Here is a 16,711-nt window from a genome sequence, read left to right on the forward strand (position 1 = left end):
TAAAGCTAAAGTACAGAGGGATCTGGGAGTGCTGGTTGAGGATTCTCTAAAGGTAAACATGCAGGTTGAGTCCGTGATTAAGAAAGCGAATGCAATGTTGTCAATTATCTCAAGAGGGTTGGAATATAAAAGCACTGTTGTGCTACTGAGACTTTATAAAGCTCTGGTTAGGCCCCATTTTGAGTACTGTGTCCAGTTTTTGTCCCCACACCTCAGGAAGGACATACTGGCACTGGAGCTTGTCCAGCGGAGATTCACACGGATGATCCCTGGAATGGTAGGTCTAACGTACAAGGAATTGCTGAGGATCCTGGGATTGTATTCATTGGAGTTTAGAAGATTAAGGGGAGATCTAATAGAAACTTACAAGATAATACATGGCTTGACAAGGGTGGATGCTAGGAAATTGTTTCCGTTAGGCGAGGAGACTAGGACCCGTGGACACAGCCTTAGAATTAGAGGGGGTAAATTTAGAACAGAAATGCGGAGACATTTTTTCAGGCAGAGAGTGGTGGGCCTGTGGAATTCATTGCCGCAGAGTGCAGTGGAGGCTGGGACGCTAAATGTCTTCAAGGCAGAAATTAATAAATTCTTGATGTCACAAGGAATTAAGGGCTACGGGGAGAATGCGGGTAAGTGGAGTTGAAATGCCCATCAGCCATGATTGAATGGTGGAGTGGACTCGATGGGCCGAATGGCCTTACTTCCACTCCTATGTCTTATGTTCTTCAGGAGATAAGGGTCACAATAATGCTTCAGTCAAGTGAAAATGAGATAGATTTCCATCTGAAAGGAGAATTTTGGGCTCCCGTACAATTTGGTGAGTATAGCTGAAGAGAAACACATAAATAGAAATTATGATTTTGAATGTTCTTCAGCACTTGCTGTTTCCAACAACCGATCTAAGGGTATTTTCTAGACTCATTGATGGTTGTGTTTTGTGATGAACAGAATGATGGGATCTGAACTTTATGGACTTGGGTCTTTGATTCCCCTGAATTGTAGGTAGAACTACAACATCACTAGGGATTGTAATCCAAGATTTTGACCCAAAGATAGTGAAGGAACAGTGATATATATCCAAGTCAAAATGGTGAGTGGCTCAGAGAGGAACTTGGTGATGGTGGGCCTCCAGGCATTTGCTACCCTTGTCATTCAAGATGGAAGTAGTCATCGGCTTGAAGGGTACTGCCTTAACAAGTTTTGGTGAGTTGCTACAGCGCTGCTTGTAGATAGTATACACTACTGTGACAATGCGTCACTGATAGCAGAACAAAATATTGAAGATAGTGTCTATCACTAATCATTAGATACACTAAAGAGAAAGCAAAGACAAAGAAGCATTAGTAATAGTAGAGTTGCTTAAGCAACCCTTACATAATATCATATATTGACAGAGTTGGCTAATGGACACAAAACCAAAATGTACCAACAGTTATCCTCTGAGAGAAAAACCACAAATGCAAATATTGCAGGAATAGTGTGGCTCAGGTTATGGCTAGTTCCAGAGCACAAGTGTTCAGTAATTTTGCTGGAATATTTTCAGGACCAACATTCTATCTAAACTGTCCAGCTGCTGTGGTTCTGTTCGCCGAGCTGGAATTTTTTGTTGCAAACGTTTCGTCCCCTGTCTAGGTGACATCCTCAGTGCTTGGGAGCCTCCTGTGAAGCGCTTCTGTGGTGTTTCCTCCGGCATTTATAGTGGCCTGTCCCTGCCGCTTCCGGTTGTCAGTTTCAGCTGTCCACTGTAGTGGCCGGTATATTGGGTCCAAGTCTATGTGTTTGTTGATGGAGTTTGTGGATGAGTCAGTTCTTGGGAGCCTCCTGTGAAGCGCTTCTGTGGTGCTTCCTCCGGCATTTATAGTGGCCTGTCCCTGCCACTTCCGGTTGTCAGTTTCAATAAATGCCGGAGGAAACACCACAGAAGCGCTTCACAGGAGGCTCCCAAGCACTGAGGATGTCACCTAGACAGGGGACGAAACGTTTGCAACAAAAAATTCCAGCTCGGCAAACAGAACCACAGCAACGAGCACACGAGCTACAAATCTTCCCACAAACTTTGTACAGCTGCCTTTTGGAATGTCCGTGCATACCGATGGGCATGTCACGACCATTTCCAGCATAGACTCCCAATTCTGGACTTTGGTGCAATGCACAAACCTCAGACATCATGAAGCAATAGGAAAAATATAAGAAGCAACATAGCCTTTGCAGTATTCATTGTCTTAAACCATTTCTTGATACACAGAGTGAATTGAATTTTCTTCTGTAATGTTGAACACTTCAGAAGGAGGGTAAGATTAGTCGTCCACAGGGCATTTCTGGCTGAATCTTGTAGTAAGTACTTCAATCTTGTCTTTTGTGTTGATGTTTTGGGCTCCCCAGGACTGAGGATGGGGTAATTTATGAAACCTCTTGTTTTCAGTTTTAAACTTATCTGATACCGGTCATAGCTGGATCAAGATGGAATGCAAAGCTCAGTTAGGATTTGTCGGTGGTGAGATTGCTTAATTCTGTTTATCAGAAGCTACACCTACTATTAGGTATGCAAGTCTACTGACAGTATAGCTTCTCTGGGTTGACATGTCAATTTTTAGGTATGCTATGTGCTGCTTCTGTCTTCCTGCACTCTTCATTGAATGAAGGTTGATTTCCCAGTTTGATGGTAACTGTAGATTGGTGGAATATCTCAGGCCATGAGGTTGTGTATTGTGTTGGAGTATGATCCTGCTGCTGTTGATGGCCCTCAGTATATCATGAATGGCAAGTTTTGAGTTGCTAGGTCTGTATGAAACAGATGGTAGTGCCACACAATACAATGGAGGGTGTCCTCAATGTGGAAATGGGCCTTCATCTATTCTCAGTGGTCTTGCCCTTTACACTTTGAACCCAATGGTTTTCTTATCAAGTGCATTTAGGCAAAAATGCCAAGATTCGCACAGATGCTTGCACATATTTTGATGAAGCGTAAGAACAGCTCCCACATCATCGAGACCAAAATTAATTTACAATCAGCATCATTTCAAGTGATAGTCTGCTCAATTATTTTATTGCTGTTGTAGGGCTTTCTGTGTGCAATTTGGTTGCCACTTTTCCTACTTTTTCAGCAAACTAATTGCTCAAAATTACATCATTACCTGTAAACCAATAAACAAGTTATTTATTGCTAGTCTAAAAATAAGTAAATTGAACAGTTAAGAGAAGAATCCAAATTGCTATTGAATAAGGCAAGATGTTGATATGTGGCCTTTACATTTAAAACACTCATTTCATAACTACAGGATGTCCCAAAGTCTTTTATAAAGACGAAGGGAGAAAGAGAAAACCACAATGAAGTGGCATCATTGGTTGTTGAAGATCTCTCATGTAACCGTGGTGAGTCACAAATGCTTTACTAATGCAATACAAATTGAGTAACAGACAGCTGGGTGTTAATTACAAGATTACAACGCAGACAAGAAGTGTGACTTGCTTCATAAAGCAAAACCCAGTTGTCTCTTGTATTCTGTGGTTAATTTATAGTGCCATAACCCTGAACAGGCAGACTTATTATTTATGACTTATTATTTATTATGTATCAAGCAATTGTTTTCTGAAATGATTTGTTGTTTATGTGGAATGATCACCTAACTGTGAGTCAATTCAAGGTACAGGTTACTGATTCTGAATGAGGACTAGCTGATATATAGCACCACTTGAATTGTCAAGAGGAAAGCAGGACTTCTACACTCATTGGTTTGTACTTTATGAAATGTGCTACATTTAGTTTGCTACATGCAGTATTTTATACAGTTGTAGAAGAACATACTAGTGGGGTGTAATCAAAGTTACGTATCATTATCCACTCCTTTATCTGTCCAACTGCTCTCTCTTTTTGGGCTTTCTCCCCACCTATCATTTACTCCTTTCCCCCTCCCTCATCCTATCTCCTGCATAAAAGAACAACATTTTCATAGCTGCCATCAGTTCTGAAGAAGGGTCACTAGACCCAAAACATTAACTCTAATTTCTCTCTATAGATGCTGCCAGACCAGCTGAGCTATTCCACCAATTTCTGATTTTGTAATCCAGGTTTGTTATGTATCCTTAGGGAAAGTTCATTGTTTGGTGAATGGGAAAGGTGTTGAAAGGACAAGTAAATTGGTGATCAGATTGTTTGATCAGCATTAGGATTGCCCAATCATTGGCCCACAAGTCTTAAAATGGGAGTCTCGCAATTCTGGTCTCCTTACTATCGGAAATATGTTGTGAAACTTGAAAGGGTTCAGAAAAGGGTTACAAGGATTGGAGGATTTGAGCTATTGGCTGTTTTCCCTGGACCATCGGAGGCTGAGGGGTGACCTTATAGAGGTTTATAAAATCATGAGGGGCAGGGATAGAGTAAATAGACAAAGCTTTTTTCCCTGGGGTAGGGGAGTCCAGAACTAGAGGGCATAGGTTTAAGGTAAGAGGGGAAAGATATAAAAGAGACCTAAGGGGCAACCTTTTCACACAGAGGGTGGTACGTGAATAGGATGAGCTGCCAGAGGATGTGGTGGAGGCTGGTACAATTGCAACATTTAAAAGGCATCTGGATGGGTATATGAATAGGAAGAGTTTGGAGGGATATGGGTTGGGTACTGGCAGGTGGGATTAGATTGGGTTGGAATATTTGGTTGGCATGGACAAGTTGGACCAAAGGGTCTGTTTCTGTGCTGTACATCTCTATGACGATGACTCTAATAATACCATTAGGCTAACCCCTCCCCATTTGAAAAGAAAGAAATTTAAGAGAAGAAAGAGGAGATTTATACAGCATCTTTCACTGCCTGAGGTTATTTGAAAACACTGTTGAGCCAATGAAGAACTGATTTAAAATGTTGTCAAGTGGAGTCACTGTAATGGACAAAACATGGGAGGCAGCCTGCACTCCTGGTGTTCTGTAAATAGTTACAGACAACCCTGGAATTGTTCCAGTGCAGGAGACTGTTTGATCTATTGTGTCTGCTTCAGCTCACTTTGTGCCATTCACCCTCCTGCTTTCCTTCACCTTGAGCCCTCTTCATTTACAAACAACAGTCTAATTCCCTGTTCAATGTTCCAATTGAAGTTGCCCACACAACACTCTCAAACAGCATATTCTGGACCTTAACCACTCCCTGTGTGCAAAAAGTTTTAGACACTTTTGTGTCACTTTTGTTTTTTTTGCCTAATTACTTTTAATTTGTGCCATTGCTGTTTTATCGATGCTGGTTGAGAGATGACAATTGGTCACAATGCCAAAAGAGAAGTCCTTAGGCTTTGCATGAATACTGGTGTGTGACTTTTATAACAACCTGATAGATCTCTCATCCATTGCTAGCACAAGTTCAGTACAAGTACTTGGCATGCTGCTTGCTTATTGGGAAGAAACAAAAAAAAACCTGCTGGCATCCAAAGCAGACAAGCAGGGGGCTTTAGAACACAGCAAGCCAGGCAGCATCAGGAGGTGGAGAAGTCACATCTCAGGCATAACCCTTCTCGAAGGGTTATATTCAAACATTGACTTCTCCACCTCCTGATGCTGCCTGGCTTGTTGTGTTCTTCCAGCCTCCTGCTTGTCTATTTTCCTTATTGGGAAAGGCAGTGGTAGTGGCACTGGATTAGGGATATAGAAACATGGAAATTGCTGGAAAAACTCAGCATGTCTGGCAGTATCTGTGGAGAGATATCAGAGTTAACATTTCGGGTTGAGTGACCCATCCTCAGACCCTTCCGAGGAAGGCAGAGCCCTATGTTAGAGCTCTGGTTGTTTGATATTAAATCCCAACATAGTAGATAGTGAAATTTGAGCTTGATTAAAACAGTAAGTTGAATGGTACCGAAGTAACCACTTTCAGTTGTTACATGAATCTGTCGAAGATGAGTCCTTTTGGGAAGGAAATCTGGTATTCTGACCCTGTCTGACCTATTCCAGACTGACTGCAAGGTGGTTGACTCTTAACTGCCCTCTGGGGAATAAAGGCTAACCTAGCCAGCGGCATCTCCATCACATAAATGAATTAAGGAAAAAGAATCATGAGGGAAACAGCCCTCATTCTTCAGTTGTGTGTCCGCTCCTGTTTCAGACAAGCAGTCATCAAATTACCTAGATAACTGATGACAGCTTTAATGTGGTTTTAGAGAAAAGCTGGTAATCACAAAATAAATTGTTGCTTCTTTTTAACACAGTGACAAAGTGCCTGCAATTAGTTATACAGGCTCTTAAAGTGCGATCACTGACCTGTGTGAAATTGACTTCAAATAATCGATTGCTAGAGGAGGGCATGTTTAAAAAGCAAGTTGACAAGCATGATATGCTCAAAGGCCCTCCTTTTCAGGTGGCTGATTATATGATCTTTGAAGAGGGAAATTAATTTAATCAGCTTTCAGGGTCAATAACAAGGAATCATCAATTACATTTGTCATTTCATCATGAAAAGAGGGCTCTTGGTGCTGGGGATAATGTCAGTATGGATTGGTTAATAAACAGAAAAGAGGAAGCAGGAATAATCAGGTCATTTTTATGTTTGCAGATTGTGACATCACACAAGGATCATTGCATAGGCTTCAGCTCTTTCAGATCAATATCAACTTATATGAGGGAACTGAGCATTATGTATCCACATTTTTGAACTTATTATGCTTGTTTGTATGATATGAGCATCACTAGATAAGCAAGGACTTATTGCTCATCTTTCATTGGTAGTTGAGCTGTGTTAAGACCATTAGCAGAAATTAGGCCATTTGGCCCATCGAGACTGCTCCACCATTCAATCATGGCTGACAGGTTTTCAACCCCATTGTCCTGCTTTCTCCCCGTAACCTTTGATCCTTGGCACTCATGAACTTATCCATCTCTGTCTTAAATATACTCAATGACCTGGCCTCCACAATCATCTGTGGCAATGAATTCCATAGATTCCCCAATCTCTGGCTCAAGAAATTTCTCTTTATCTCCATTCTAAAAGGTCTTCCCTTTACTCTAAGCTGTGCCCTCAGGTCCTAGTCTCTTCTGCCAATGAAAACATTTTCCCAACATCCACTCTGTCAAGGCCTTTCAGGATTCTGTAAGTTTTAATCAGATCCCCCCTTATCCTTCTAAACTCCATTGAGTATAGTCCCAGAGTCCTCAAACATTTCTCATATGTTAAGTTTTTCATTCCAGTGATCATTCTCGTGAACCTCCTTTGGACCCACTCCAGTCAATACATCCTTCCTGAGGTGTAGGGCACAAAATTGTTCATAATACTCTAACTGTGGTCTGACCAGAGCCTTATAAAGCCCTGCTTTTATTTTCTAGTTCTCTCGAGGTGAATGACAACATTGTATTTGCCTTCCTAACTACCAATCAACCTGCAAGTTTACCTTAAGAGAATCCTGGACTAGAATTCCCAAGTCCCTTTGTACTCCAGATTTCTGAATTTTCTACCCATTTAGAAAATAGTCCATCCCTCTATTCTTCCAAACAAAGTGCATGACCTTACACTTTCCCACATTGTATGTCATCTGCCATTCTTAGCCCACTCTCATAACCTGTCTAAATGTTTCTGCAGCCTCCTTGCCTCTTCAATACTATCTGCCCGTTTGCTTATCTTGTATTAACTACAAACTTAGCCAGAATGCCCTCAGTTCCTTTGTGTAGACCATTAATATATAAAGTGAAAATTTGTGGTCCCAAAATAGATCCTTCTGGAACACCATTTAAGACTGGCTGCCATCCTGAGAAGGACCCTTTTATTCCCAATCTCTGCTTTCTGACAGACAGCCAAGCTTCTATCCATGCTAGCATTTTGCCTCTGACACCATGGGCCCTTATTTTACTCAGTAGCCTCCTGTGCAACACCTTATCAAAGGCCTTCTAGAAGTCCAGATAGATAACATCTATTGGCTCTCCTCAATCTAATCTCACTACCTTCTTGAAGATTTCTAAGATTTGTCAGGCATGACCTCCCCTTGATGAAACCATGCTGACTTTGCCCTATTTTACCATGAACTTCCAAGTATTCAGAAATCTTAACCTTCACTATGGACTTCAACATCTTACCAACGATTGAGGTCGGGCTAATTGGCCTATAATTTTCCATCATTTGCCTTACTCCCTTCTTAAATCGGGGTGGGGTGGGGCTGTTACATTAGCAATTTTCCAGTCATCTCTGTCTCCAGTGGTACAGGAAAGATCACTACTACAGGGTCCACTATCTCTTTAGCTGTCGCCTTCAGAACTCTAGGGTGTAGTCCATCTAGTCTGGGTCATTTGTCTACTTTCAGACCTTTCTGTTTTTCTAGCACCTTCTTCTTGGTGATGGCCACCATACGCATTTCTGTCCCCCCCACCCAACTCATGAATTTTTGGAATATTACTGGTATATTCCACTGTGAAGACTGATGCAAAGTACTCGTTCAGTTCCTCAGCCATTCCTTTGTTCCCTAGTACTAGAGTCATAGAGTCATAGAGATGTACAGCATGGAAATAGTCCCTTCGGTCCAACCCGTACATGCTGACCAGATATCCCAAGCCAATCTAGTCCCACTTGCCAGCACCTGGCCCATATCCCTCCAAACCCTTCCTATTCATATACCCATCCAAATGCCTCTTAAATGTTGCAATTGTACCAGCCTCCACCACATTCTCTGGCAGCTCATTTCATACACATACCATCCTCTGCATGAAAAAGTTGCCCCTTAGATCTCTTTCCCTTCTCACCCTAAACCAATGCCCTCTAGTTCTGGACTCCCCGATCCCAGGGAAAAGACTTTGTCTATTTACCCTATCGATGCCCCTCATAATTTTGTAAACCTCTATAAGGTCACCCCCTCAGCCTCCTACGCTGCAGGGAAAACAGCCCCAGCTTGTTCAGTCTCTCCCTGTAGCTCAGATCCTCCAACCCTGGCAACATCCTTGTAAATCTTTTCTGAACCCTTTCAAGTTTCACAACATCTTTCCTATAGGAAGGAGACCAGATAGGAAGAGACTAGTTCTCCAGCATCATTTTTCAGCCGCCCGATGTCCACTTTTGCCTCTCTTTTGCCCTTTATATGCTAGCTCACCCTCATATTTAATCTTCTCCTTTCTTACTTCCTTCTTTGTTTTCCTCTGTTGATCTTTGAAGGTTTCTTCTCTGGCTTCTCACTGTCCTTTGCCACATTATATCCTTTCTCTTTTGCTTTTATACTATCCCTGACCTGCCTGGTCAGCCATGGTTGCCTTATCCTCCCTTTGGAAAGCTTCTCTTTCCTTGGGATGAACTTTTGCTGTGTCTCCCAAATTACTACAAGAAATTCCTGCCATTGCTGTTCCACTGTCTTTCCTGCTGGGCTCATCTCCAGGTCAATTCTACCCAGCTCCTCCCTCATACTCTGTAGTTGCCTTTATTCAACATTAATAGTTAAATCTGATTCCACCTTCTCCATCTCAAATTGCTGAGTAAATTCTATCAAATTATGGTCACTGCTTCCTAAGAGTTCCTTCATCTTAAGCTCCCTTATCAATTCTGCCTCATTGCACAACAATAAATCCAACGGGTTTATTTGGAAGCACTAGCTTTCGAAGCGCTGCTTCTTCAACAGATGGTTGTGAAGCAGGGCAATAAGATAGAGAATTTATCGCAAAAGGTTTTTTGAGTGCAATCGAATGTATCTGCAAATATAATTTTGTAAATACAAATTCACCCCATAAACTTATATGTGTGTACGCATGCAAGAGAGAGAGAGAGAGAGAGAGAGACTAAATGAGTGTGTGCGTGTGAGTGAGTACACATGAGAAAGTGTGTGTTTGTGTGTGTGCAAACTTGGTAAAGTGTATGTGTGAATGTGATGTGGTATAAGGCTGTGAGGATGGGTGCGTGTTTGAGAGAGGGTGTGTGTGTGTGTTGTAGTGCTGTGAGGATCATTTGTAGCGAGAAATTAATCCAAGGTCCCGGTTAAGGCCATCCCCATGGGTACTGAACATGGCTATCGGCCTCTACTCGGCCATTTGCATTGGCGCCTGTACCGAAGTCTGCCTTGGAGGATGGTTACCCGAAGGTCCAAGGCCGAGTATCCTGGGCGTTGAAGTGTTCCCTGACTGGGAAGGAACACTCTTGCCTGGTGGTTCATGTCCATTCAATCTGCTCGGTGTCGCTAATGTACCTTGCCATGGGGCATCCTTGCCTGCCGCATATGAGATAGACAATGTTGGCCAAGTCACATGAGTACCTGCTGCGTACATGGTGGATGGTGTTCCCGCCTGTAATGGTAGTATCTGTGTCGACACTCTGACACATCTTGCAGTGGGTTGCCATGACAAAGTTGGATGGTGTTGTACTGAAAGCTGGGCATTTTGCTGTGAACAATGATCTGTTTAAGGTTTGGTGGTTGTTTAAAGGTGAGAAGTGGAGGTATGGGGAAGGTCTTGGCGAGGTGCTCATCCTTGTTGATAATGTGTTGCAGCCTGCGAAGAACATGCCGTAGTTTTTCAGCTCCTGGGAAGTACTAGACGACAAAAGGTACCCTGTCGGTTGCAGCTTGTGTCTGTCGCCTATGGAGGTCATTACAGTTCCTCGCTGTGGCACAATGGAACTGGCGATTGATGAGTTGAGCGTCGTACGCTGTTCTTATGTGGGCATCCTTGACAACCTTCACATGACCATCACATTCCTCCTCATCTGAACAGGTCCTGTGCATGCGTAGGACTTGTCCATAGGGGATGGATGTTTTACTATGTTGATGGTGGAAGCTAGAGAAGTGTATCATTGTGAGGTTATCCATGGGTTTGTGTTAGAGTGAGGTGCTGAGGTATCCGTCCTTGATGAAGATGCATGTGTCCAAGAATGAAACAAATACTAAAGAGTAGTCAATGGTACGTCTGATGGTGGGATGAAACTTGTTGATATCACTGTGTAGTTGTTTGAGTGACTCCTCACCATGGCTCCAGAGGAAGAAAATGTTGTCAATATGTCTGGTGTATAGTGTTGGTTGGAGGTCCTGTGCAGAAAAGAAGTCTTGCTTGAACCTGAACATGAAAATGTTGGCATATTGGGGTGCAAATTTGGTCCCCATGGCTGTTCTGTGTGTCTGGATGAAGAACTGTTTGTCAAAGGTGAAAATGTTGTGGTTGAGTTGTAGGGTGGTGCTTGGAGATTGGCAGTTGTTGGTGTTGAATACTGAGTCTGTTTGCCACGATTCCATCATTGTGGATAGAGTACTGACATGTCCATTATGACGAAGAATGTTCCCAGTTCAATTGGTCCATGGGTGCTGAGTTTCTGTAAGAAATCTATACTGTCATGACAGAAGCTGGAGGTCCCCAGTACAATGAGTTTCAAGATGCCTTCAACATAGCCAGAGAGGTTCTCACACAGGGTCCCATTGCCTGATCCAATGGGACGCCCTACTGTGTTGGCTTTGTGTACCTTCAGAAGGAGGTAGAAGTCTCCTACACGAGAAGTATGTGAGATGAGAGCGCATAGGAACTCTGAAGGACTGGGTCAAAAGTCTTGATCAATGTGTTTAGTTCATAGGTGTGCTCTTTGGTCCGATTGGCCGGTAGTTGCCTGCAGTGTTCCTGGCTGTTCAGTACACTTCCTTCCAGTAGTCTGTTCTATTCTGGATGGTGATGCCTTCTCCTTTATCTGCTGGTTTGATGACAATATTGAGATTGGTTTTGAGAACATGGGTGGTGTTGCATTGTGATTGGGTGATGTTTTGCTCTACCTTGTTGGTGCAGCTGATGAATCTGGCATTTACACATTTCCTGACGGTTTGAGCATACATGTCAAGCCCAGGGCAGTGGCACTCCGGTGGGATCCAAGTTGACTCTTTCTTTGATCACTCCTGTACGGATCCCGGTGATGACTGTTCTGGTTCCTCAGTGGGCTCACTGGGATCACTGCTGGCATCGTGAAAGAATTCCCAGAGTCTCATTCGTCTGATGAATTCTTTCATGTCTGCTGCAAGACTCATGCGGACCATTTTGGTGGTGGGGCTGAAATTGAGCAGTCTGCTAAGAACTTCAATCTCTTCCGGTTGAAGGGTGTGGTCCGATAAGTTGACAATTGATTTCCCCTCAGTGATAACGTTTTCCACTGTGGTGCCAGGGAAGCTTTGCTACTGCTGGTGTTGACACCAAGTTTTTCCAGTTTCTTGTTCTTGGTGTGCATGTACGTGGTGTAGTCCTGTTGCCTTGTCAATTTGACAATGTCCCGCAACTGGGGTTTAGATCAGAGTGGTGCTGGAAAATGTCCCGTAACTGTACTACTGTATCCTGAGTGCAGGCTGAAAGTATGGAAACTTATCTTGATTTCAAGGTTATGATGCCTGCTGTAGAGTTGGTGCATGCGATGATTGAGTTTGCCAGAGGTGTGGCGGCAAAGTCTCTGAGCGTAGTCTGTGTTGTAGGTCGACTTGAGTGCATTTGTGATCCGTAATCCTTTTGGGATCTTTCCTGCTTTCTTGCATTTCTGCAGAAACTTGATGTCTGCGTTGAAATGTGTGATCTTCGTGGAGATCCTCTCCACTTTGAGCCGATAGTTATTGGTGTCGATGGTACCATGCATGTGGCAGGTACTCAGCCTACGTTGTCTAACTCATACGCTGCAGGTAAGGATGCCCCAAGGCATGGTACATTGACGAGACTGAGAGACACTCTAACAGCTGAATGGACAACGCACAACAATCACCAGACAGGAGTGTTACTTCCCAGTCGGGAAACACTTCAGCGGTCCAGGACATTTGGTCTTGGACCTTCGGATGACCATTCTCCAAGGCGCACATTGGGATGGGCAACAACGCAAAGTGGCTGAGCAGAGGCTGATAGCCAAGTTTGGCACCCATGGGGATGGCCACAACTGGGACCTTGGGTTTAAGTCATACTACAGGTGACCCCATATCACTATATACATATATATATATATATATATATAGCCAAGTTTGGCACCCATGGGGATGGCCACAACTGGGACCTTGGGTTTAAGTCATACTACAGGTGACCCCATATCACTATATATATATATATATATATATGTGTGTGTGTGTGTATGTACACGCACACACACTCTTACATACTCACAGACCCTCTCTCATACATGACCTCTCTGTCATCCCACCCCACACTCACATCCATGCACGCACCCTGTCACAGGCTTATACCACATCAAACTCATACACACACTTTACCAAGTTTGCACTCACGAGAACACACGCTCTCTCATGTGTACTCACACTCACATGCAGACTCACTCTGTCTCTGTCTCCTGCACGCACACATTTATAAGTCTATTGGGTGAATTTGTATTTGCAGAATTATATTTGAAGATACATTCTATTTTGCTCAAAAATGCAGAACATGCAGACAGTCAATCCATGTAATATTTTATAAATTCCATTTTGGAACTAAAATCAGTCTGACTCAAGGTTGGGGTACAGACAGATCTAACCTCACACCTGTAAGGCATTGTCTGAACTGAGATGTCACCTTCTGTTATAAAACCTTAAGTTATCTTGAGAATGTAACTTAAAAGAAGTTTGGGGATTTACAAATTAAAGAAGCAAAACGAGCAAAAAGATGGAAGACTTAACAATTTATTAGGTTTGTTCAATATATCGTTCCAGCTGCTTGAGACTGTAATCTTTTGCTATAAATTCTGTATCTTATGATCCTGCTCCACAGCTACCCGATGAAGGAGCAGCGCTCAGAATGCTAATGCTTCCAAAACGCTTGCTGGAATATAGCCTGGTGTTGTGTGATTTTGAAATTTGTCCACACCAATCCAACACCAGCTCCTCAAAAATTAACACTAAATCCAGTATTGCCTCTTCCCTCATGGGCCCCACCACAAGCTGCTCCAAAATATCATCTTGTAGATATTTCAGAACTTTCTTTTCCTGCGATCCACCCAACCTGATTTTCCCAGTCCACCTGCATATCGAAATCCCCCATGATCACTGTAACAGTGCCTTTTCTGTTTCTTGGTGTATGTTATGCCCCAAATCCTGACTACTGTTTGGAGGCCTAATAATAACTCCCATTATGGGTTTTATTTAACCTTTGTGGTTCCTCAACTCTACCCACACAGATTCTACAACATCTGACCCTAATTCGTTTATTGCTAACTCTTCTTAAAATGCTGTAGTCTTGAGGTGTATGGACAAGCGCTGCTCAGAAGGGAGATCCAGGATTTTAGTCCAATGACAATGAAGGACTGGTGATACAGTTCCAAGTTAGGACAACAAGTAGCTTAGAGAGGAACTTGCTGATGGTGTGTTCCTATAAATCTGCTGCCCTTGTCCTTCTATGTGGACTTGGAAAGTGCTGCTGAGGGATACTTGGTGAGTTATGGTGGTGCATTTTACACACTCCTGTGAATATGTATTGGGTAGATTGCTGACAGTTTCCATGTTGTGTGAGGAAGTTAAGCTGTTAAAATGCGAAGAGACTTCAGAAAGATACAGACTGGTTGAGTGAGTAAGAGGTGGCAGATGGGATATAATGTGGCAAGTGTGCAATTATCCACAGTGGAGACAACTCTGGTGAAAGACCTGTGGAGAGAGGGATTTGGGTGATCCTTGGACACAAATCACATAAAGTTAATTGATAGTTATGGCAAATAATTAGGAAGGCAAATAGTACATTGATTACATTGCAATGTCAGGAATTCGCTGCTTCAGGGTTTTGTGGAGATTAAATAATTGAAAGCATTTAATCAGAAGATAGGTAGATTTTTGAAATATTATAGAATCTAACAATGTAGAAGCAGGCCCTTTGGCCCATTGAGTGCAGACCAACCCTCTGATGAGCATCCCATACAGACCCAAACGATCCCACCCTTATAACTCAGCATTTCCCATGACTATTCTACATAGGCTACACATTCCTGATGCTGTGGGAAAATTAGCATGTCCAATAGCTTGCACATCTTTGGACTGTGGGAGTAAACCCTCACAAACGTGGGGAGAATGTGCAAACTCCACAAAGGCAGGTGCCTGAGATGGGATTTAAGCTGGGTCACGGGGGGTATGAGGCAGCAGTGCTAACCACTGAGCCATCATGCTGCCCCGTAGAGTGTTGATCATGTGCTGATCTGGCACGTAGTCACTGAATGGTCTCCTTCTGCTCTTATTTCCTTCGTTCTTTATGACCACTGTTTGCTGAAGCTGAGATGAAGATTCAGCACATCGTGCATAAATACAAGGATGTTATTGCAAGAATACTCAGACAGACCCACCTGGAGGACTGTGTTCATCTCCATCTATCACACTTTAGAAAGCAAGTGAAAGCTTTGTGGAGAATGCAGAAGAGATTTACCAAGATCGTACTTGGGATGAGGGTTTACAGTTATGCAGAAAGACTAGAGAAAGTAGAATTGTTCCTCTTAAAGCTAAAACTCACACAACACTAGGTTATAGTCCAAAAGATTTATTTGAAAGCACTAGCTTTCAAAGTGCTGCTCCTTCATCAGGTTGGACAAAAACCTGGTGTTGTGTGATTTTTAACTTTGTCCACCTCAGTCCAACACCGACACCTCCACATCATGATTCCTCTCAGAGCAGAAGAGTTGAGAGGAAATTTGATTGAAACCTTTAAAACTGTGAAAAATTTAGATGAAGAAAAATTGGAGAAATGATTTCCAGTGGTTGGAGGGTTGACAATCAGAAGTTACATATTTGAATGGTTGATGAGGTATCACTGTTTAAGTCAATATCCTGGAGCTCCCTTCAGACCTGCATTTTTAGATTGGCCATGCTAGATAGACTGCTGCAATTCAAGAAGACATTGCACTAACATCTCCTCAAAGGGATGGGTAACAGATGCTGCCCTTTCTAGTGACACGCAGGTCCTCTTCAAGAATAATAAAAAAAGCACAGTAATCGATGCTCTGAGTCATTATGATTTGGAACAAAGTGCCTGGCGGAGTGATTGATATGGATCCAATAGTGGGTTTCAAAAGGAAATTGCTCCATGGCGGAGGGAACGTTGGACTGATGTAGGGAAGGAGAGGAATAATGTGATGAACTGGCTCACTCTTCAGAACAGACTCCATGGGATGAATGGTCTCCTTCTGTTCTATCTTTTATCTGGTTCTACACTGTATTTCACTGCTAATCTGATAATTTCTTTTTAACCCCCTCTCTACTTTACAGATTACCAACCAATTTGAAAGTTGCTGGTGCAGAAGTATGAACACGGAGACTATAAACCACCTAAATTAAGAGTATTTTATGAGTGCAATGTGGCTGGGGAGTCATAGTATTTTTATCAGCATTGGAAAAGGCCCTTCAATCCATTATGTCAGCTGATGTTATCAAGTAATTCAATTTACCAGTGTAAGATATTGTGCTAGCAGTCTTTTTACTAATTCACTCACCAACTCACTATATTTACTAATACCACATTCCCATTCATTCATTCATAACCCATAATTAACTCACTGTTTACTCAATGTGTTTTTGCTCATAAAACTATGGTTTTTCAGTTTATTTTATATTGCAAGGTGGACTAACTTAAAACATTCCTTTCAAACCTATGACTGCTTCTTCACACTTTCAACCCTTATCAGACCTATTTACATCAAAAGCTACCTCTGAATAAATATCAAAGACTACTTAGCTCTCAGAAACAATACCCTGACCACCACAATATCTCCACAACCCAGCTGAAAATGCAGAAAGATTTAGTTAAAAAAAATCACACAACATCTGGTCATAATCCAATAGTTTCATTTGGAAGCACTAGCTT

The sequence above is a fragment of the Chiloscyllium plagiosum genome, chromosome 15 (genome assembly GCF_004010195.1).
Source record: "Chiloscyllium plagiosum isolate BGI_BamShark_2017 chromosome 15, ASM401019v2, whole genome shotgun sequence".
In the NCBI taxonomy this organism is placed as follows: domain Eukaryota; kingdom Metazoa; phylum Chordata; class Chondrichthyes; order Orectolobiformes; family Hemiscylliidae; genus Chiloscyllium; species Chiloscyllium plagiosum.